The 22,428-nt window shown below is 47.2% G+C and overlaps 1 protein-coding gene and 1 pseudogene across 3 annotated transcripts in view; one reads left to right on the top strand and one right to left on the bottom strand.

The window, feature by feature from the left end:
- LOC126251329 (transmembrane ascorbate-dependent reductase CYB561) overlaps positions 1-22,428 on the bottom strand; it is a 306,700-nt gene that overhangs the window by 134,425 nt on the left and 149,847 nt on the right. The window lies entirely within an intron of this gene.
- Positions 13,815-13,932, top strand: LOC126254246 (5S ribosomal RNA; annotated as a pseudogene).

Here is a 22,428-nt window from a genome sequence, read left to right as displayed (position 1 = left end):
AATACGCGTACACATTGTCAGTGCCAGCTAGACTGGGTACGCAGAAAAACAAAATATCGCATCCTATCTATAAGGCGGAGGTAAACTACGCAATTTTGTTTTGTGTTGTTTAGCGGTATGGCGCGGGGATTTCTGTCTTTCAGACTGTTACGGTGCTGCAGACATGTACCTGCAAACAAAAAGTTCTGAAGTTTTTCTTTCCGTGGTGATAGTTTTTAAAATGTTTTTAGTGAACGCTATTTTCCTTACTTTTTTTACGTTCGGGCATAGCCTTTTGTTGGAAATGAATTTTCGTTCACTGATTTATTGATTAACGGCGCCAGGGCTACGGTGGTTCGTAGCGTGTTCGGTTCACAGGTTGATTCCGAACAGTGAGCAAAGAATTCTGCGCTCGATACCTGACAAAGACGTATCGTGTAAAGAGAAAAATGACAACCAAAAAGACTTGTAAACCAAGAATTTTGCATCTTGGATGCAGTTACGCCGTAGCTAGTCGTCGGTGTATTCTTAGCGAGACAAGCCACGATATGCTCACCGAAACACCACGGAAGCATGAGCGCTCTGGCTCTGAGCACTATGGGACTCAACTGCTGAGGTCATTAGTCCCCTAGAACTTAGAACTAGTTAAACCTAACTAACCTAAGGACATCACAAACATCCATGCCCGAGGCAGGATTCGAACCTGCGACCGTAGCGGTCTTGCGGTTCCAGACTGCAGCGCCTTTAACCGCACGGCCACTTCGGCCGGCATGAGCGCTCTCGAAGGGTTGCAGAGGGGGAGGGGGGGGGGGTAGAGCTAGCGACTGAGATCGCCGGCACGTGTTCACCTGCCAACACCTCTCCCCTTCTTCCCCTTCCCCCTCCCTCCTCTTCCCTCCGGTATTCGCTAATGAGCGTTCGTTAGCGGTGAGCTCCTATCGGCGCCAGCACCTCCGTAACCAGCCTTTCACGCCCACCTCAAGCCGTTAGAGCGAAGGGCGTCCTCAAGTGCGCGGCGTAATCTAAGAGCGGCCACGTCAATAAAACTGACTGCCGAGCTTGCGGCAGAATGGCTGTCTCTAATTTTATCAGTTCTTGAATACTTCTGTGAAATGCGTTAACGCTGTTAACATCTATAAAACGAATCTCGCCAAATAACTATTCGTGTGCACAGTACACGTGATAGCTGTCATGTAGACACTGTATACAACTAGTGCTTTGATGGGATTCATGTTATGTATGTGAACAACGTTAAAAGATCCAACATACGGATACGACGACGACTTTTACACATGTCAGAATATTAAAATGTTTTGACATGTGCTAAACGACAGTTATACCACTTGATAACGGCCACACTGCCAAATCTGAAATAGTACAAGTAACAGCTTTTACCGTCAAAGGCGACTTTGATTTCATTTACAAAATCTTTCCAGTTAAAAGTAGTATAAATTGAAATAGGGCCAGCCTTCAGGCAACTTAATTGTATTATTAAACAAATTCTTGTACTTCGTTTGTGACATAGTTCATTCTTAAATCAGTTCTTTTATTAATTCTTACATTTTGTTCTTACGTTTATGCTTCAGCAAGATTTGGTGCACTTGCTTAGATGTCACCGATCGTAGACACATTGGAAACATACAAATTCCGGACACCACGAGCGTCGCGCGAAGACAGGTTGGCTGCAGTGACATTTCTTCGTATGAATCTCACACTACTGAATATTTCACGCGTTGGCAATATTTTCGCGGCAAACCACGCATAACGGATCGTTTTTCCGGAAACTGGCGCCTACAACTGGTTATGAATCAAGATACGCGACAGGAATTTCACCCAAAACAATTTGAAAGTTTTCTAATTTATTTACTTTTTTTTAATTGCACTCACCACACAGACAATAAATAGACGAATAAAGGCAACACTGTTTCAGCATGCATTGGAAAACGTTCGTGTAGTAATCCTCTTAGGACATGAGTTAATAAATAAAAAACAAAAACAAATATATAAACAATAATCGAGTTTCGAATACAGATGGCTAAAGTGTTAAGCCGCGAGGCAAACCACTTTGCCCCGCTTCTGTTAAAGTTGCCGCGTGCTAAAAGGCGTGTAAGTTACCGCGGAAACTTTGACCATCGGGTTCTCAGAAACGGCGGAGTATCTATGGGTCACCCGAGACACACATTCGCTTTTTTTGACCCCTCTTCCACTGAGCGGAGTTTCTGGGAAATCGGATAATGGCACTTACGGCGTTCTCTACATCTACATTTATACTCCGCAAGCCACCCAACGGTGTGTGGCGGAGGGCACTTTACGTGCCACTGTCATTACCTCCCTTTCCTGTTCCAGTCGCGTATGGTTCGCGGGAAGAACGACTGTCTGAAAGCCTCCGTGCGCGCTCTAATCTCTCTAATTTTACATTCGTGATCTCCTCGGGAGATATAAGTAGGGGGAAGCAATATATTCGATACCTCATCCAGAAACGCACCCTCTCGAAACCTGGCGAGCAAGCTACACCGCGATGCAGAGCGCCTCTCTTGCAGAGTCTGCCACTTGAGTTTATTAAACATCTCCGTAACGCTATCACGGTTACCAAATAACCCTGTGACGAAACGCGCCGCTCTTCTTTGGATCTTCTCTATCTCTTCCGACAAACCGATCTGGTACGGATCCCACACTGATGAGCAATACTCAAGTATAGGTTGAACGAGAGTTTTGTAAGCCACCTCCTTTGTTGATGGACTACATTTTCTAAGCACTCTCCCAATTAATCTCAACCTGGTACCCGCCTTACCAACAATTAATTTTATATGATCATTCCACTTCAAATCGTTCCGCACGCATACTCCCAGATATTTTACAGAAGTAACTGCTACCAGTGTTTGTTTCGCTATCATATAATCATACAATAAAGGATCCTTCTTTCTATGTATTCGCAATACATTACATATGTCTATGTTAAGGGACAGTTGCCACTCCCTGCACCAAGTGCCTATCCACTGCAGATCTTCCTGCATTTCGCTACAATTTTCTAATGCTGCAACTTCTCTGTATACTACAGCATCATCCGCGAAAAGCCGCATGGAACTTCCGACACTATCTACTAGGTCATTTATATATATATTGTGAAAAGCAATGGTCCCATAACACTCCCCTGTGGCACGCCAGAGGTTACCTTAACGTCTGTAGACTTCTCTCCATTGATAAAAACATGCTGTGTTCTGTTTGCTAAAAACTCTTCAATCCAGCCACACAGCTGGTCTGATATCCCGTAGGCTCTTACTTTGTTTATCAGGCGACAGTGCGGAACTGTATCGAACGCCTTCCGGAAGTCAAGAAAAATAGCATCTACCTGGGAGCCTGTATCTAATATTTTCTGGGTCTCATGAACAAATAAAGCGAGTTGGGTCTCACACGATCGCTGTTTCCGGAATCCATGTTGATTCCTATATAGTAGATTCTGGGTTTCCAAAAACGACATGATACTCGAGCAAAAAACGTGTTCTAAAATTCTACAACAGATCGACGTCAGAGATATAGGTCTATAGTTTTGCGCATCTGCTCGACGACCCTTCTTGAAGACTGGGACTACCTGTGCTCTTTTCCAATCATTTGGAACCCTCCGTTCCTCTAGAGACTTGCTGTTAGAAGGGGGGCAAGTTCCTTCGCGTACTCTGTGTAGAATCGAATTGGTATCCCGTCAGGTCCAGTGGACTTTCCTCTGTTGAGTGATTCCAGTTGCTTTTCTACTCCTTGGACACTTATTTCGATGTCAGCCATTTTTTCGTTTGTGCGAGGTTTTAGAGAAGGAACTGCAGTGCGGTCTTCCTCTGTGAAACAGCTTTGGAAAAAGGTGTTTAGTATTTCAGCTTTACGCGTTGAGTTTTTCTCGTGAGTTGTTGTTGTGGTTTTAGTTAACATAGACTTACAATACTTTAAATTTTCGTGGAAATGTGCATGAGCACGACCGAAGTCAGTCCTGAGCGTCCTCTGAGAGTTGTTTACGATATGAATACTGAGCTGCAAAGACATATTTTGCTTTATCTACATTTGCATTGCACATTATTACAAAAACCTTACAGGGAGCTCAGATCTGGAATCGACTGCGGCCATTAAATTCGCCACATTATATCGAAATTCACAAGTTGGGTTTATGGCATGGTATATGAAGTGAGGGGCTCACACTACTTCCGTTAACTCCAAATACTGGTGTCCGCAGCTGGTGGTCTCGCGGTCGCGTTCTCGCTTCTCGAGCGCGGGGTCCCGGGTTCGATTCCAGGCCAGGCGGGGTCAGGGATTTTCACCTGCTTCGAGATGACTAGGTGTTTGTGTTATCATTTCATCATCATTCATGAAAGTAGCGAGTTTTGACTGAGCAAAGGTTGGGAACTTATACGGGCGCTGATACCCGCGCAGTCGAGCGCCCCACTAACCAATCATCATCATCATCATCATCATCATCATCATCATCATCCTCATCCTCATCCTCATCCTCCTCCTCCTCATCCTCCTCCAAGTACAGGTCACGCCACAGCCCAATGGCCATGATAACTAGTTCAGTGCGACCAACTAGGATTTGAACAGCGCTTCTTCCAAACACAAAAATGCGGTATTGTTAACTACCGCTCCTCCTACCTTTGTGCAAACAAGATGGAGCGTAGAGTACATGAGCTAATATCATCATGAAATTAGCCAGCTAATCTAAACGTACAGAGCGGGTTTTCTCGCACGATGTTGGCGTGGTATGTGACAGAAATTCGTATTAAAAAGCCAAAGACAATCAAAAAGTTTTCCGATCCAAGCAATACTATTCACTGGTGAGCGTATGAAACGACGTGGATAGCAATTACAGGTGCTACGTAGGACGTCTTAGTTGAGTAATATGCCAAGCAGAGCCTTTGATTACTGTCTAACAATATCTGCAAGCACCTAAGCTACGTCGGCCGCGGTGGTATCGCGGTTCTAGGCGCTCAGTCCGGAACCGCGCGACTGCTACGATCGCAGGTTCGAATCCTGCCTCGGGCATGGATGTGTGTGATGTCCTTCGGTTAGTTAGGTTTAAGTAGTTCTAAGTTCTATGGGACTGATGACCACAGATGTTGAGTCCCATAGTGCTCAGAGCCAACCTAAGCTACACAATAACAGCTATTTTCGTGTGGGTCAAGGGCCTGCTAGAAGTCTTTGAATTGGATGCCACTTCGGTGACTTGCGCGTCCCTAATCTACCCGTTATCCAATCGTGTAGCTCGATGAGGAATCCGAACAACGTGTCGATTCTGGCGAATATCAACATCACTGAGATGTAAGTGCCAGGCTGAAAGGCAGGCTGATCCATGTTCCTACCGGGATACGATCCCGCGACCTACCTGTTCGCAGATACGGTGCCGCAACACCATCATGCTACGGAAAAAACATCTTGAAAAGGGTGGATATTGGTTGGTTGGTTTAAAAGAAGGTGAAAGGGACCAAACTACAAGGTCATCGGTCCCTTGTTCCTAATAAAACACTGCCACAAGTGTGAGAATGGAATAGACGAGACATTAACAGAAAACGGAAAGAAGGGAAAGACCACAATAAAGAAGGAAAAGCAACGAACACTAAAAGGAACAAAAGAGGACAAGAGAACAGAGATATGCAAGAAACAGAAGAGAGTAAAACAAGGAAGCAGATTACAGTGGCTGGCCGACCACGAAAATAAAAGGAAAAGCCAGCCACCCTGCAACACATTAAAACTTTCACCCTAAAGGCACTAGGGTGGAAGACACAGATGGACAAAGGACAGGCGCTAAAATTCAGATCGAATGATAAAACCCAATCTCACGGATGAAACGTAAAACCAAATCAGCCGATGAGGTGTTGTCTGCTAAAATCAATGATAACGAGTCCGGCAACCGAAGACGCAGTTCATCAAAAGAAGGACATAGCAGAAGAATATGGGCCACTGTCAACCGGACGCCGCACAGGCACTGAGGTGGGTCTTCACTGGGCAGGAGGAAGCCGTGGGTCGCCCATGCATGGCCAATGCGGAGCCTGCAGAGAACCACAGAGTCCCTGAGAGACGCCCTCATCGAGGACTTCCACATATTCGAAAGGGTGGGTATTATGAAGCTTTCGTGTAGGGAGATCGTGGAGCTTATTTCTAGCGTGAAAGAGACTGTGAAGCCTACATTTGTGAACGGCATGAATTTGGTGAGCCTTCGCTACGGTACCGGGTGAAGAAAGCATATCGTGTCCGTGGCGCCGGAACACTGGGAAGGCAGTCCGCGCACGTTGGCTAGCTGTTGTCTATCTCGCGGCCAGGTGCAGATCCCGATGCAGATGCAGATCCGGGCGTGCTGATAGCGGCAGGTCTGTAGCTGGCACGCAATCACGCCGGCTTTCTGCGGCGATCAAAGATCCGCAAACACGGACGCTTTCTCCAGTCGCTAGCATCTTCCACTTTGTGTCCTGCTCTTGAGTGATGACAGAGGCAGAGAGAGCCTTGCGTGTCATACCTTAAACGTGGTCTGTCATTACTTGTCGTCGGTAATGTTTACACAGGGATGTCCCTGCTATGGGTAGCTACAACTTTATACGAATACGTGGTGTCTGTTCTTTGGACATACGCGAAAGAATAGACACCGCGCTTTCATGTAACTGATTCGCCTCGATGGGCAATGAATCCACCACCTTCAGTGCGGATGCATAATCACGTTCGATCTCCAGAGGGAATCTAAAATGGCTAGCGTGGAGAACATAGACGGGGACTGCTGATAGGCGGCGCTAGACGGGAGTGTGGGTCAGTCAGGGAGCGTGCCAAGGTAGTCAGCGCATTTGCGATAAATACTGTGTCTGGATGGCACACTGGTAAGTAGGAGATCCTAGGTTCCGGTCACAGTCCGGCACACATTTTCACTCGTCGCCGCTGATCCCGCGCACAGTCCCGATGCAGGTGATATCACATTAGTCCCTTCCGCTTCTTTTCTCCTCTCCGCCTTCAATTTACCTACTGCTGCAGTCGGGCCACAAGAGTTGAGTGCCGTTTCCGTGCGTGCGTGCGCGAGGGGCTGGTGCAGTTAGGCGGAAAAAATATTGTGCAAAGAAAGCGCGCACTAAAATGGTAAGAGGGTCAAGATGCATGAAAGTTTATCAGGAGCACGTTCAGTCTGGACTGTGTTGAGCAGTGTGTGTCTACATACCACTCGTATGGAGACGCTTGTTTCCGTTTTTCGGCTGCTACATGGAACCCCTCTCCTAATGACAAGCGCCCCAACACAATGTGTAAGGAATATGTTTTGCGTTTGCTGTTTTGCTAATTACACGGCTTGTTAATGATCGGTAATAAAAATTACTATATGTTTGAACCAGGTTACTATGATAGACGCCTAAAATGGAATAACAACGTAAAACAAGCAGACAGGGCCGTTTCTACCATTAGGCAAAGCTAGGAGGCCGCCTAGGGTGTCAAATTATTAGGGGCGGCAAAGGGCGGAAAAAATTAGTTTCAAATCAAACAACGAAAATATTGAGCAAATGAGGAGAAAAAATTAAACAGAGGAAAAATTAAAACACCGAATTGTTTTCAAATCATACAGAACAGTTATTTAATAAGTCTTTACTTACTTTGACAGAGCGAGATGATGCAGTGGCTAGCACACTGGTTTCGCAATCTAGAGGACGACGGTTCAAACCCGCGTCCGACCATATTGATTTAGGTTTTCAGTGATTTCCCGACATCGTTTATGGCAGATACCGGGATGGTTCCTCTGAACGTGCACGGCCGATTTCCTTCCTCATGTTTCCCTAATCCGAGCTTGTGCTCCGTCTCTACATAATGTCGTTGCCGAGAGGACGTTAAGCACTCATCTCCTCCTTTACTTTGACGAAATTAAACACACTGACTCTACCAATCTCAAAACTAATTCTTCCTATTTCAATTATTTTGGGGAATTTAAAAAACTCAGGACAAAAAATAAGAAACTCAGGACAAAAAATAAGAAACTCAGGACAAAAAATAAGAAACTGAGGACATCCGTTTTAAAGGAACTGAGTACAAAGCATGGAAACTGAAGACCGTCCCCAGAAAATGAGGCCGTCTGGTCACCTTAGTATAATGATACCGTCTAGGGCGGCAAAACACCTAGCAACGGCCCTGAAGCAAGTGCCGGACAGATTTATTTGGACACTTGGCTGACCGCATTCTTGGGTATTGCTCATCAGTGTGGAATCCTCATCGAGTTGGATTAATAAAAAGACAAAGAAGATTCAATGAAAAGCGGCGTGTTGGTTGCGGGATCGTTTGGTCGACGCGAAAGCGTTATGGAGAGGCTCAACACACTCCTTTGGCAGAAGCTGTGCACCACAGATGCACAGAATGCCAGAGGGTGGGCCCGGGCTCTCGTCGGGTATTGCCGTTCCATCTCGTTCCTGTCATGGCACCACATTAAGGGACGATAAGTACCTCGCACCCTCGGTTCTCTGAACGACGGCAGCTCACGGCGGACATAGCTATATTCTACAAGAAACGTTGCAAAGTGAGCAAGTATCGGTTAAATGTTTGCAACTGGAACAGGAGGCAGGCACATGAGAGAATAGCATTAGCTGGTCAATCAATGCCGATGTTACTGTAAGCGTCCGACGGTGCGAAATTCTGAGCATCGCCCGCATGAACAGGGCTGAAGACTTAAGGCGGAAGTTCGTAAGGTCAAGTCCACCATCCTAGCGCTGAGGGTTGAAGTGCATTAGCACGACTCAGGACACATCCTCACAGTTTTACTTTCGCCAGCACCTCGCCTCCTACCTTCTGTGACGCCTACAGGGTAGGAGGCAAGGTACTGGCGAAAGTAAAACTGTGAGGGCGGGACGTGAGTCGCGCCTGGGTAGCTCAATCGGTAGAGCACTTGTCCGTGAAAGCCAGAGGTCTCGTGTTCGAGTCTTGGCCCAGAACATAGGTTTAATCAGACAGGAAGTTTCAATCAAGTTTAAGTCGCAAGGGCCTACGCCAGAGGATAGTGATGGGTGGTACTGCACTTCCAAAAACCGCCGATCAAACACGCCAGTAAACTTGCGTCATACACGCCTGAGCATTCTCCCAGAAAATGATGGTCGAGTCATGCAAAAAGTGTCGCCGCTTCTTTCTCTAAGCTGTTCAGTTTTGGAACACAGCCTGCGAGCAGCTCAGAAAAAGATGCGGCGACACTTTCTGCAGGACCCACCCACCGTTTTGCAGGACAGTACTCGGGTGCGTGTGGCGCAAATAGTGACTGATTTGTTCGAGCGAAGGGGCTGGGAAGTGTTGTACCACCGACCACACTTCTCAGACTTAAGATCTTAAGACTTCAATTCTTTCACTGAAGGAACCACTTTATGGGATTCACTTCAGAACTATTAGAGAGATTCGTAGGGCAATAGATCGTTCCACCAGAACTTCGAACACAACTAGTGCTGCTAAGCATATCGTACGACTTCAACATCGCTGGCGTCGTCACCCCGTCCAAAAAAAAGTCAAGTCAAATCAAACACCAAAACGATGCTGATTTGCTTTTTTGATGCCAAGGGCATAGTTGATTCAGAGTTTGTTCCCCCACCAGGTCAGACGGTCAATCAAACCTTTTATTTGGAAGTTTTAAGAAGACTGTGCAACAAAGTTCTAAAAAAAAGACGCGATTTGTGGCAGACAGGAGACCGGTTCTTCCACCACGACAACGCACCTGCACACACACCTATCTCTATTAGACAGTTTTTGGCTGAAAATGGCATGGTTCCGCTGCCCAACGCACCTTACTCACCTGACCTGGCTCCGTGCGAATTTTTCTTATTTCCACGCATGATAAGGGGCCTGAAAGGACAGCTTCTTGACATTGAAGAAGTTAGGAAAAAAACAAAAAAAAAAAAAACAACGAGGTAAGAACTGTCAGCCATTTCTGAAGACGACTACAGGATGTGTTTCGACCAGTGGAAGCACCGGTGGGACAAATGTATTAGTTAAAATTGAGAGTATTTTGAAGGGAATTTGCTTGTTTTGTATACAATTTGAAAATATATAGCTTGTAAAAAATAATTCCTTTTTTGGGTGGATGTAAGGTGCCTCTTACGTGAGGTAGACATTTTTACCAGTTTTAATAAATGATTGTCTCTTATTGGTATATTCACGATAGTTAGGAAGTGCTGTAGTCCGTAGCCGGCCATGATTTGGAGAGCATTTCCCATTGCTGGCTGGCTAGGTGACGAAGCGACCATATGTCGCGCATAGTGGGGTGGGGCTCGGCGCTGGACCGTAGCAACAAGCGTCAGCCTGGGAAATATACATGACGGAAAGTACCGCCAAAGTCACCGATTTTGTTTATTTAGATTTAATTATTAAAGTCATTTATGACAACATGAATACGAGTAGGAGCCTCTGGATGTTTAAAACTATTTATCATAATTTTGCCTCGTTAAAATTCACACCCGTTCATTAACAAATGCATAATTTAGTAAGTACGAACGTGATCGGAAATCCACGAACTGTGACGAAACTAGTAAGAGATACGGACTGCGCGCCGAAGTCGGCAGTCGGCGTTAAGAGCTCTTCCTGTCTTGTTCGATGGTAGCCATGCTCTCGGTTACGAGTAGTTTGTGACATGAGTGTTTAATTATTGATCTAATAAAATCGGTTGGTAGGACATGTTCTGAAGCATCAAGGGATCACAAATTTAGCATTGGAGGGCAGCGTGGGGGGTAAAAATCGTAGAGGGAGACCAAGAGATGGATACACTAAGCAGATTCAGAAGGATGTAGGCTGCAGTAGGTACTGGGAGATGAAGGAGCTTGCAGAGGATAGAGTAGCATGGAGAGCTGCATAAAACCAGTCTCAGGACTGAAGACCACAACAACAACAACAACAACAACAACAACAACAACAGGAATAAGTGATATTACGGCATTCTGAATGTTAATTTCAAATAAATAGATACCCCAAAGTTGATCGACAGCAGTTTCAGATAATTAGCTTCCACCGACAGACATCCAATGCGCCAATGAAGAATCTGCACGGGACGACATTTACGAGAGCTGCACCGTGCACAGGTAGGAGGAAATCCGACGACACGACCCCCAAGGCGGATCAAGGAAGGTCAGACTTACAATCGGATATTCCGGGTGGAAATGCTGACCAGTTATACTGTACGTCACATATACCACCCTCTACGGACTCGCGGCTAAGCTGAGTAATAACAGTATCAGTTTAGAAGCGAGGGGATCTTGCTTGGAGGAAGGGGGTGCCCCTCGTAAACAATGCTGGTGACTACTCAGAAGGGCAGTAAAACTTTGAAGCATGTGTGTTTCGTATAAATTGTAAATAAAGAGTTGCCACTATAGAAGTTTCATTCCTCGTAGAGCGGTTATACTGTGAGAACGAGTTGAAACTCGCGGCTGCAGCGTAGCGCGGGCTGCAGAGTAAGCGGGGATCCGGCCGCAGAATTGTCGACCTTGAGAGGGCATGAATGGCGGCCGCGGCGGCGGCCGATCGCAGGTGCTGGCGGTCGAGCTGAGCCGAGGCTGGGCTGGGCAGGCGCGGGAGCGGCCCGGCCTGAATGCTCGCCTCTCTGGGTACGCGGCTGCACTAATGAATGATGCAGCGCGGTCCGCGCATTGTCCGCGACGCGCTCTCCGGCGGCGTGCCGGCTCATTACGGGGCACTCTGTGCCGGCGGCGCTCGATACACGCGCTGCGTAGCTACCGGCTGCGAGCCACCGCGCCCTTTCCACCTGTACCGCCACGAGCTGACACTCGCCCCACAGGTCACCAGCGCAGTTTACACCGCGTCAAACGCTTTATGCCATCGGTAGCTGCGTCTCTACCTAAACTCTGTAACATCATAGATTAAGGGCCGACCTGCGACAGCAATCGCACAACTTGCGTACGGGCCACTAGACGCCGCCGCGAGCGCCAAGAGTGCATTGCGATCGCAGGCGCGCGTGTTGCGTACGGGCCGCGAGGTGCCTTCACGAGCGCAACCGTATACAAGTGCTGACGGACTTCGGCCAGCTATTCTCCTTTTCCTTGAACACATCCGCACACTATATATTGTCCGCCGCCTTGATCCCCCTCACCCCCTGGTGTCTCCCTTCCTCTCCACTCCCAACCAGTTGCCGCGCCTTTACCGTTGTGTCCCTCCCTCTCTCCATCTCCACACCCTCCATCTCCTTTCCCAACACAACTTCCACCATCTACCCCTCCCGGATGATGAGCTTCGCCCTGACATCTACCCTTCCTACCAACTCTAACCCCCTCTTCCTGCCTCCTCCTCCTCCTCAGGTCTCCCTCTCCTCCCCCTCCCTCCTCCTGAGCGGCTTTCCCCTCCTACTTCCCCTCCATCTCTTGTGCCTCCTTTCAGTGTCTCTGCGCTCCCTCCTGCCCTGTCTTCCCTTTTCCTCTCCCGCCCCACGTGTCTCCTGCCTCTTCGTGAACCCACGGTTGCCCCTCCTCTCTCCATCCCGCCGCTTCCTCAGCTGCCCCATGCTCTCCCCTCCTTTTCCATCCTGTCTGACCTTTCCCTCGGCAGGTCCCACCTGGTAGTTTTACTCTTCGTCGTGTGTGCTCGAAGTGGGTTTTAAGTGTGTTGTTTCGGAGTGTTTTTAATACTGTGGCCAACTTTTAACCTGTGCATTCGCATTCAGTGTCTTCTCTGTGTTTCAAGAATCACCAACTGTGTTTTTTAACTTTCTGGTGACTTTTTTTTAACTGTCCCCCATGAACGTCTACATGTCCATGTCTTTTTACCTCCATTTTCTCCCCTTACTCTGTTTTATGCTCCCCTTTTTTATCTCCTTAGGTATGTATCATTTTATTCTTGTTTTAGTTGTCGTGTCTCTCGGCTGAAGAGCGGCGGATTGTGCCGCTGACAGCCCTCCCCTGCCCATATGGGGCAGGGGAATGAAATCACAATAAAGAAAAAAAAAATTCGGCCAGCTCTCATTCTGGCCTATTCTCTTATTGGCTTAGTTGCTTACCTCGTACTCGTTTATGGCTCATGTTATTGTGCTCTCTTTCAGCCATTCTGATTGTTTTGATTTACTCCCAATTGAGAACTGCTCATTTTGGCATTTCACTTTTGCATATTCCTCATTTTCCTAATAATATGCTCCTTAGCTTTTTACAGTTGAATTGATTAACGTAGTCTCATGTACTCTTTGTTCATTTCTGCCTGTTCATATTTTGATGTTCTTTAAATACTGTAATAATTATCGGAAGCATTTCTTCCCTTAAACTTGTGTAAAGTATTCTCGATGTAGGATTTGTTCTGTGACACAGGTGTAAGGTTTTGAATATAAATTATATACGGAACTGTGCTTTAAAAGGAATTTATTTTTTCAGTTTGTACTACATCAGACGACAATTTTGTGATATGAGGGAGAAATTTGAGGGGCGAACCCATGGAAATAGTCTTAAGTGATCCCCTTTAAAAATAAAAATTTGTGTGACACTGAAAGACGTGACACTGTAGGCACCGAAAATTTATATATATAAAATTATACGTCACAACTCTCAGGCAAAGAAGTTATTAACCTAGAAGGAAACTTCTGGTATAGAAGCATTCTGTACTCATGGAAAGCAAATAAAAGCTAAGCTCCATATTCTGGTCCTGAAGGACCAGTCGGCACCGACGACCGCCGTGTCATCGACTGCCAATGGCCTCATCAGATTCTGTATCGGGACCAACGACAAATACGGGCCCTGCAGCGAACCGGTGACGTCACACAAGCGGCTTGTCCGCCACACTTCGCGAACACTCGGATCCGTGCATGGCCAACGGGAACTCAATATTTAATTGAAAAGGTACTCACTGACTTAATTTTGTCGTGTGCTATCGAGAACATAGGCAACGGCCTTGCCGCAGTGGCTACACCGGTTCCCGTGAGATCACCGAAGTTAAGCGCTGTCGGGCGTGGTCGGCACTTGGATGGGTGACCATCCAGGCTGCTATGCGCTGTTGCCATTTTTCGGGGTGCACTCAGCTTAGTGGTGCCAATTGTGGAGCTACTCGACCGAATAGTAGCGGCTTCGGTCAAGAATACCATCATAACGGCCGGGAGAGCGGCGTGCTGACCCCACGCCCCTCCTATCTGCATCTTCCACTGAGGATGACACGGCGGTCGGATGGTCCCGGTAGGCCACCGTAGCCTGAAGACGGAGTGCTTTATCGAGAACATGCAGGCATTTAAACACGCACTCAATAACTATTAATCTCGTCTGAAATATTAAACTCTATCCCCTCCGGGGATTTCTCTCTCAGACACTCCAGGAGAGCTGGGATCCCTATTTTTGTACAGCATTTCCACTCCATCCGAGTCTGTCTCCGACATGACGTGGTGTTGAAGGCATGTTGCCTTCTCATTGGCTCTAATTTGCAGTCGCCCTTAGTAATTTTACTTAGACTGGGTCGCGGGGAGACCGCAGTCTGTCCATATACTGCGTTTCTAGTTTGCTATCAGCTTCTTATGAGATCTCTCTTCCCTTCCCCGAACATCTCTGTCCATCCTCTTCTAGCCCCCTGATTGCTGTTACGTCGGAAAAATTTCCGTTCCCTTATTTTGATGCATATGGGTACTGAGTATACTTTGCAAGGATGCAATGTAATGCGGTGGTTACCGCCATCCTGGCGCCGGCTATGTACTCGCCGTCAAGGGACGCCTGGCACCCTGTTGATGCCCGCTTCTGCATCGAATCTGAAGGTCTTCCTCTTCACAAGACTTGGTCCTTTTCCTCTCTGGATACGACAAGCCACAATTTCTCTCTCAAACAGCTCCTCAGCTGGCATCAAGAGGCTCAGTGCACCCTGCACCAGTCCTCCCAACATAGAAAAATCCCTAGCAATGTTGAAAACTGAACCCGAGTCCTTCCCATAATAGCCAGACATGTGAACCACTGAGTTACGAAGGCAGACGTATACACGTAAAGCGTTTAGAAGATACAAAGCATCATTTCACGTATGTACGCAATAAAAGTTCATTACAAAAAACAACAGGTCAGACAGAGGTGTTCGGGAAAGGAATCGTATATCTCGTAAGAAGCTGATAACAGGCTAGAAGCTCAGAATATGGACAGACTGCTCTGTCCGCTATACTCAGTCTGTGGAAAGTTACTAACGGCAAGTGCAAATTAGGGCCGATGAGAATGCAATACGCCTTCAACATCATGTCATGTCGGAAACAGACAGGGACGACGTGGAAATGCTGAATAAAAATAGGGAGCTCGGCGTTCCCCCAAAGAGTCTGAGAGAAACAGAGAATTAGTCGGAGTCAGAGCTGCCGGAAGTGCTTGGTTTGCGAGTTATATACATCCTTCAAACAGTGATATTTACTGCAACGTTTCAAAAATGGCTCTGAGCACTATGGGACTCAACTGCCGAGGTCATTAGTCCCCTAGAACTTAGAACTAGTTAAACCTAACTAACGTAAGGACATCACAAACATCCATGCCCGAGGCAGGATTCGAAACTGCGACCGTAGCGGTCTTGCGGTTCCAGACTGCAACGTTTCGCTTCGCGCAGGAAGTTACCGTGTCCGAATATATTAACAGGACAGTTTACTCCCAGGTGAAGGGTATGTTGTGTGTGATATTTGGCGTTCGACTTTTACAGAGATCAGGGTCTGGTAGAAGTGTACTTTATGTACGTTAAGGCGGACGGCAATGCTACGCTGGATCGTCATTTGCACCAGGAGAGAGAACCACAGCAAATATGTCCAGATCGGAAGACGTATCAGTGTGTCTATCACTGTCTGTGCGTTCGTGGGAAGTTTACATGTCCCGGTTTGCAGACGGTAAGGGGGGGGGGGGGGTAAATCATGAATAACTGCTGTACCCATATCATCTACAGCACGTTCAGGCCCTAATGACACGGGATCATCATGACAGATGGCGGTTCTGTCATTGGATGTTGCAGCAGTGTGCCGCAGACCCACTGTCCACATCTAAGATTTTATTTACCGATGAGACAGAGTCTACAAGAGACGGTGTTGTATGGGCAGACGTAAATCATCAGCAATTCAGGAAAAGCATCAACACCGATTGCCAATCAACGTATGGGCAGGCGTACTTGACGAGAGATTAATAAGGCCATACGTGCTACCACAAAGGTTAACTGGGGCGCATTACATGAACTTTCTCATGAATGTACTGCCTACCTTGCTGGAGGCTGTGCCACTGCACCAGCGAATACGAATGTGGTTCATGCATGATAGCGCACTAGCACAGTTGCGTCACAACGTGCGCCAACATCTGGCGCAGGCATCTCAGGACCGCTGGATTCGGCTGGAGAGGGGGGGAAAGGATGGTGGTGGTGCACACCTTGGCCTGCTCCTACCCCAGACCTCAATCCCCTACACATTTGGTTATGGGGACACTTAAAGGAATTAGTCTACGCACACTAATCAACGATGTGCGGACGCTCCAGTGTCGCTTCTTCAATGCGTACAACAACAACCGGGTATACTTCAAAGAGTGCATCATTCCTTACGCCGCAGGGCAGAGAGGTACATTGTCATGAATAGATGCCACGTTGAACACCTCATGTAAACATGGATTTACCGCAGAACCTATGCGCGATCGCTATATGTTGTCTTCACTCGACAGCAGGACACAAGAGGGCGAAAATACTTCGTATAGCTTGGCTGAAGTTAGCAACGATGACAGGCACTACCTCGCCTAGCGATGCGGCGACGTGTTTGAGGCGAAAGGCTACGCGGCGCTCACACGGCTGTGGCTACTTTCGGATAGGTTCCAAAGCCCCAGAATGCGCTGGCGCAGTGCGCTTCCTTTCACCTCAGTACAATGTCTGCGCACTCCACTGCTACTGATTCAAAAGGCACGCTGTAGAAGCGCCGGCATCACTTTGCGACACAGCTTGTAGGTGCCGCTTGTGACGTAGCTGGGTAGAAAAGAGTGCAGACTCACCTGTTCGCTCTTCAGCTTGCAGACAGATTACACTGTCTGGGAAAATGTATCGGGATATCAATTAGTGCACATTAATATAGGATATGTCCACTCCTCGCCTTTATGATGGCTCGGGCTCTTCTGGGACTATCTTAATGTGATGTCTGAATGTCTGTGGAGGAACGGCAGCCAATTTTTCCTCAAGAGCCAAAACCAGAAAAGGTAGCGATGTTGGACGGTGCGAAGTCCACGTTCTAACTTATCACAAAAGCGTTTCATTGGGTTCAGGTTGGGACTCTGGGCAGCCGAGTGTATAACAGGAATGTTGTTCTCCAAGAAAATGGTTCAAATGGCTCTGAGCACTATGGGACTTAACTTCTGAGGTCATCAGTCCCCTAGAACTTAGAACTACTTAAACCTAACTAACCTAAGGACATCACACACATCGATGCCCGAGGCAGGATTCGAACCTGCGACCGTAGCGGTCGCGCGGTTCCAGACTGTAGCGCCTTGAACCGCTCGGCCACTATGGACGGCTGTTGTTCTCCACAAACCATTGCCTCACACGTGCCGCTTTATGACAGTATGCATTTTCATGCTGATACAAACAATCGTCTCTGAACTGTTGATCTTCTGGAAACAGTACACAATGTTGTAAAATGTGTTCATATCCTTCCGCATTTAGCGCTTTCGTAAGTGCAGTAAGACGACCACGCATTACCCGCGAGAAACACCAACTGCGTATTCCACTGTTGGCACCACATATGATGGAAGATGACGTCCTCCAGACATTCGCCAAACCCAAACCACAGGGTATAGCGTGACTGACCACTTCAGACCGATCGCTTCCAGTCATCCACTGTTCAGTAGCATCGCTCTTTACGCCACCTCAAGCGTCGTGTAGCACTGACGACAGAAATGTGTGTTTTCAGTTCCCTACACACAACCACTGTGCTAGCTGGTCTGCTGATAGCCCTTCGAAATTCATGCGTCGTTTCTTACGCTGATTTTTATGATTTTTTTTTAAACTACCCACCGCAATGCTGGGCAGTCCCTGTCAATCAGTGTATGAGGTATGCCTGGTCGTGGCTTAGCTTCCTTCGCGTTTCCACTTCACAATCACAAGACTTGGGCAGCTTTAGAAGGGTCTAAATGTCCCGATGTATGTGTTACTTAGGTGACATCCAATGACTAGTCCACGTTCGAAGTCGATGAGCTCTCCTGACCGCCCCATTCTGCTGTTACTCTTCCTGTACTGATAAGACAATACTGCCCGCCTCCTTTTATAATGGCGGGTCCGGCTCTCGCGACATCTAGTTGTCGATTCCGCATTACGTAGGGTGTATCCTAATACTTGTATGTATGTATGTATTAAACCAGTGACCTAGAAACGACGGAGAGGCTTCGTCCCGCCGTAGCCCTCAGTGGTTCACAATCCTACAACAGGCCACAGCAGTCCACCTACCCACACCGAACCCAGGGTTATTGTGCGATTCGGCACCCAGCGGAGTCCCACGGGGACGTCTCATACCAGACGAGTGTAACCCCAAATGTTTTACGTGGTAGAATGATTATGGTGTACGCGTACGTGGAAACAGTGTTTTTGCAGCAATCGCCGACACAGTGTAACTGAGGCGGAATAAGGGGAACCAGCCCGCATTCGCCGAGGCAGATGGAAAACCGCCTGAAAAACCAACCACAGGCTGGACGGCACACCGGGCCTCGACACTAATCCGCCGGGTGGATTCGTGCTGGGGACCGGCACGCTTTCCCGCTCGGGAAGCAGCGCTTCAGACCTCGCGGCTAGCCGGGTGAGCTGTCCTGATACTTTATCAGTCAGTGTATTATACAAGGGCAGAATTAAAAGTAATGCCTGAACCTTCGTTAATTGGATTTGGATAGGAATATTTTAATAAATTAAACACAGAAATAATCCTTACAATGTGATCTTTAACTACTAATATTCACTTTACCACATAATCACCAGCTAATTGGATACATTTTTGCCAACGATGAACAAGTTTTCTGAAGCCGTCACGGAAGAAGTCCACACTGTTTCCGCAATCACAGTCTCACATTTCTCTCAACGTCTTCATCAGAAGCATAATGATGTCCCCGCAGATCGTCTTCCATCATAGGAAACAGATGGAAGTCAGACGGTGCTAAATCTGGACCGTATGGATGATGCCGTACGGTGGTGAGAGTCAGTATCTCAACTTCTGCTGTGGTGGCACGTGAAGTCACGAGGCAAGAAAACATTTCCCTTTTCCTTTCGGGCCCTTCTTAGCCGTCGTTTCAGAGTTCGCAGCGTTGTGATGTAACGCTCTGAGTTTATTGTTGTTCCACATCAAGGAAATCAACATGGATAACAGCATCTGCTTCCCATCTGTGACCATGATTTTTCCAGCTGAGGGCGGCGTCTTGAATTTCTTTTTCTGGGGCGAGTCTTTGTGTCGATATTCCAAGGACTGACGTTTCGTTTCCGGGTGGTAATGGCGTGCCCACATTTCATCTCCAGTCACAATTGAATGGAGAAAGGCGAGAGGAGTTCCTGACAAATTTCAAGTCTGTACGCTTTCATTTCAGGAGACAGCACCCGGGGTACCCATCGTGCACAGATCTTTCGGTAGCCAAACAAAGCAATAATGTGACCCACACGTTCTTGTGAAGGGCCGATTGTGTTTGCAGTTTGTCTCTTAGTGATACGACGATCGTCCTGAATCAATCTGTCAACATGTTGCTTGTGAAAGTCTGCTCTTGCTGTCATAAGACATCCAACTCTTTGCCACGCAGTTCAGATGTTCCCGCCTCAACATCTTTAAACTTACTCGCTCAACGACGCAAAGTATTCACATCAACACAATCACCATAAACTGCTTTCATTCTCTGATGAATCTCCTTTGGGGTGGCACCTTCTGCTGTCAAGAATTTAATGACTGCACATTGCTTAAATCGCATTGACCGACCGTCTGCGCAGGGTTCCATACTTTACACTGTAAGGACAAAACCGTTCAATTGTTAAGGCTTCCCGCCATCTGGAGCTGTAGAGAAGAGGCTACCGAACAAGCCAGTACCTGCCGCATACCAATGCTGCCAACTGTTGAAGAGTTGCGAAGGTGGAGACTTTGCTTTTCAGTCAACCCTCGTAACGCAAAAATGAGAGCTTTGTGCGTGGAATCCGCTCTGTCTTCTGGCAATGGGCACAGATCTGAAACTGTGCTCCTTGAAAAAGTATCGGAACCGCGCGACTGCTACGGTCGCAGATTCGAATCCTGCCTCGGGAATGGATGTGTGTGATGTTAGGTTAGTTAGGTTTAAGTAGTACTAAGTTCTAGGGGACTGATGACCTCAGATGTTAAGTCCCATAGTGCTCCGACCCATTTGAATCATTTTTTGAAAAAGTGTAGTTGGTTGCAGTTTCCTATTCCATGATATTTCCGGTAACAGCCCTGTTCTTCTCAAACTGTCATGGATAAAATAATTTGTATTCATATTGTTTAACAGTGTATAAAATCGAACGAAGAGACAACGAGGCCTTTGGATCTCGGCATCTTAATAAACTACGAGAAACAGCGGAGTCGGAAACGTGAGCCCTGGGCGTCGGCTATTGCACGGTGCCCGCGGTAGATAGCGGAAATGCCTTCGCATCGCGCTGGATTTAAATTGCCACGGCCCACTGAGTCACGCCCCCCTGTACACAACTGCGCCACAGTTCAGTTCAAACACGGCAGTGACGACAGCCCCGCGGCTAAGCGAACAAGGAGAACACCCGAGTCGCAAGCGCTGGGCCGCGATGCGTGGGTACCGACCCAGCTACACTACGACATCTGTGAGGATTACAACTAGAATATAGCCACCAGTCAAAATTATGGTATAAAACGTTTATTCGCATTTAGCCACTAATGGGTCCGGAGTTTTACACGTTTTCGTGCTGGGCCTTCGCTCTGTTGTCGTCAGTCGTTTGGTGCTCTAAGATTAGCAGATAATAGTTTAAAATTCAGTAAATATATATGTACGAAATTGAAGTTTTTGAAAGTCGTTTTTGAAAATATTTGTTTTTAGGGTAGCCTTGCACGGGAGTGAATCGTGCTCGATAAGCAGTTCAGTGTAGAAGCTTGTGAAATGTGATGCTAAAGGAGAATGCTGAAGATTAAGTGATTAGATCGAGTAAATAATGTGGAGCTACTGAATGTAACGGGGGGGGGGGGGGGGAATGAAACTTCTGGGGCAACTGGACTAAAAGAACGGGTCGGTTGATAGGACACCTCCTAAGGCATCAAGAAATCTTCAATTTTGTAATTGGGAGAGGAACAGAGAGAGAGAGAGAGAGAGAGGTGTGTGTGTGTGTGTGTGTGTGTGAGTCAGTGAGAGAGAGAGAGAGAGAGAGAGAGAGAGAGAGAGGTGTGTGTGTGTGTGTGTGTGTGTGTGTGTGTGTTAGGAGGAGTGGGGGGGGGGGGCGAAAACGTAGAGGAAGAGCAAGAAATGAATACAGCTAGCAGATATAGATGGTTGTCGGTTGCACTAGGTATTCAGAGATGAAGCTTGCACAAGATAGACCAGAATAAAGTGCTTCATCAAGACTTCGGACTGAAAGCAGCAGCAGAAACAACAACAGTAATATGTGGAAGATTTGTAAATTCAGGAAATTATACGGGAAATGGTCTTCAAGTTGGTTAATACATAATTTGGCGAACATTCGCGTGATATATATTGCTCAGCGACACGTTCGTTGAATATTGCTGTTGCTTTTATACTATTTCTCACCATGTACTGGTTATAGGACTCACTAATAATCAGTTCAACGTCCCATCTTTCTGAATTTTAGGACACCACACACTATATTCAACATTCAACGATGCTAAGTTTCAAATGGATAATGAACAAAAATTAGGCCTACTTCCAACCAAAAATGCAAATACATTAAGTTACAGGCGCTGTGTAACTTTACACCTGTAAGTACACTATCTGATCCAGAATGAGATTTTTACTCTGCAGCGGAGTGTGCGCTATTACGCAACTTCCTAAAAGATTAAAACTGTGTGCCGGACCGAAACTCGAACTCGGGACCTTTGCCTTTCGCGGGCAAGTGCTCTACCGTCTGAGCTACCCAAGCAAAGCACGACTCACGCCCCGTCCTCACAGCTTTACTTCTGCCAGCACCTCGTCTCCCACCTTCCAAACTTTACAGAAGCTCTCCTGCGAACCTTGCAGAACTAGCTCTCCTGGAAGAAAGGATATTGCAGAGACATTGCTTAGCCACAGCCTGGGGGATGTTTCCAGAATGAGGAGGGCTTCTGTAAAGTTTGGAAGGTAGGAGACGAGGTACTGGCAGAAGTAAAGCTGTGAGGACGGGGCGTGAGACGTGCTTGGGTAGCTCAGTCGGTAGAGCACTTGCCCGCGAAAGGCAAAGGTCCCGAGTTCGAGTCTCGGTCCGGCACACAGTTTTAATCTGGCAGGAAGTTTCACACTATCTGATGTTTGAAAATCATAAAACTGTTTGTCTCTCATTTTTTAGAAGTTCATTTATGTATTCCTGTGCCTGACGATTTGAAACAATCGA

This window comes from Schistocerca nitens, chromosome 4 (genome assembly GCF_023898315.1).
Source record: "Schistocerca nitens isolate TAMUIC-IGC-003100 chromosome 4, iqSchNite1.1, whole genome shotgun sequence".
NCBI lineage: Eukaryota > Metazoa > Arthropoda > Insecta > Orthoptera > Acrididae > Schistocerca > Schistocerca nitens.
Note: the sequence above shows the minus strand (reverse complement) of the source record. Positions and strands in the feature narration are given on the sequence as shown.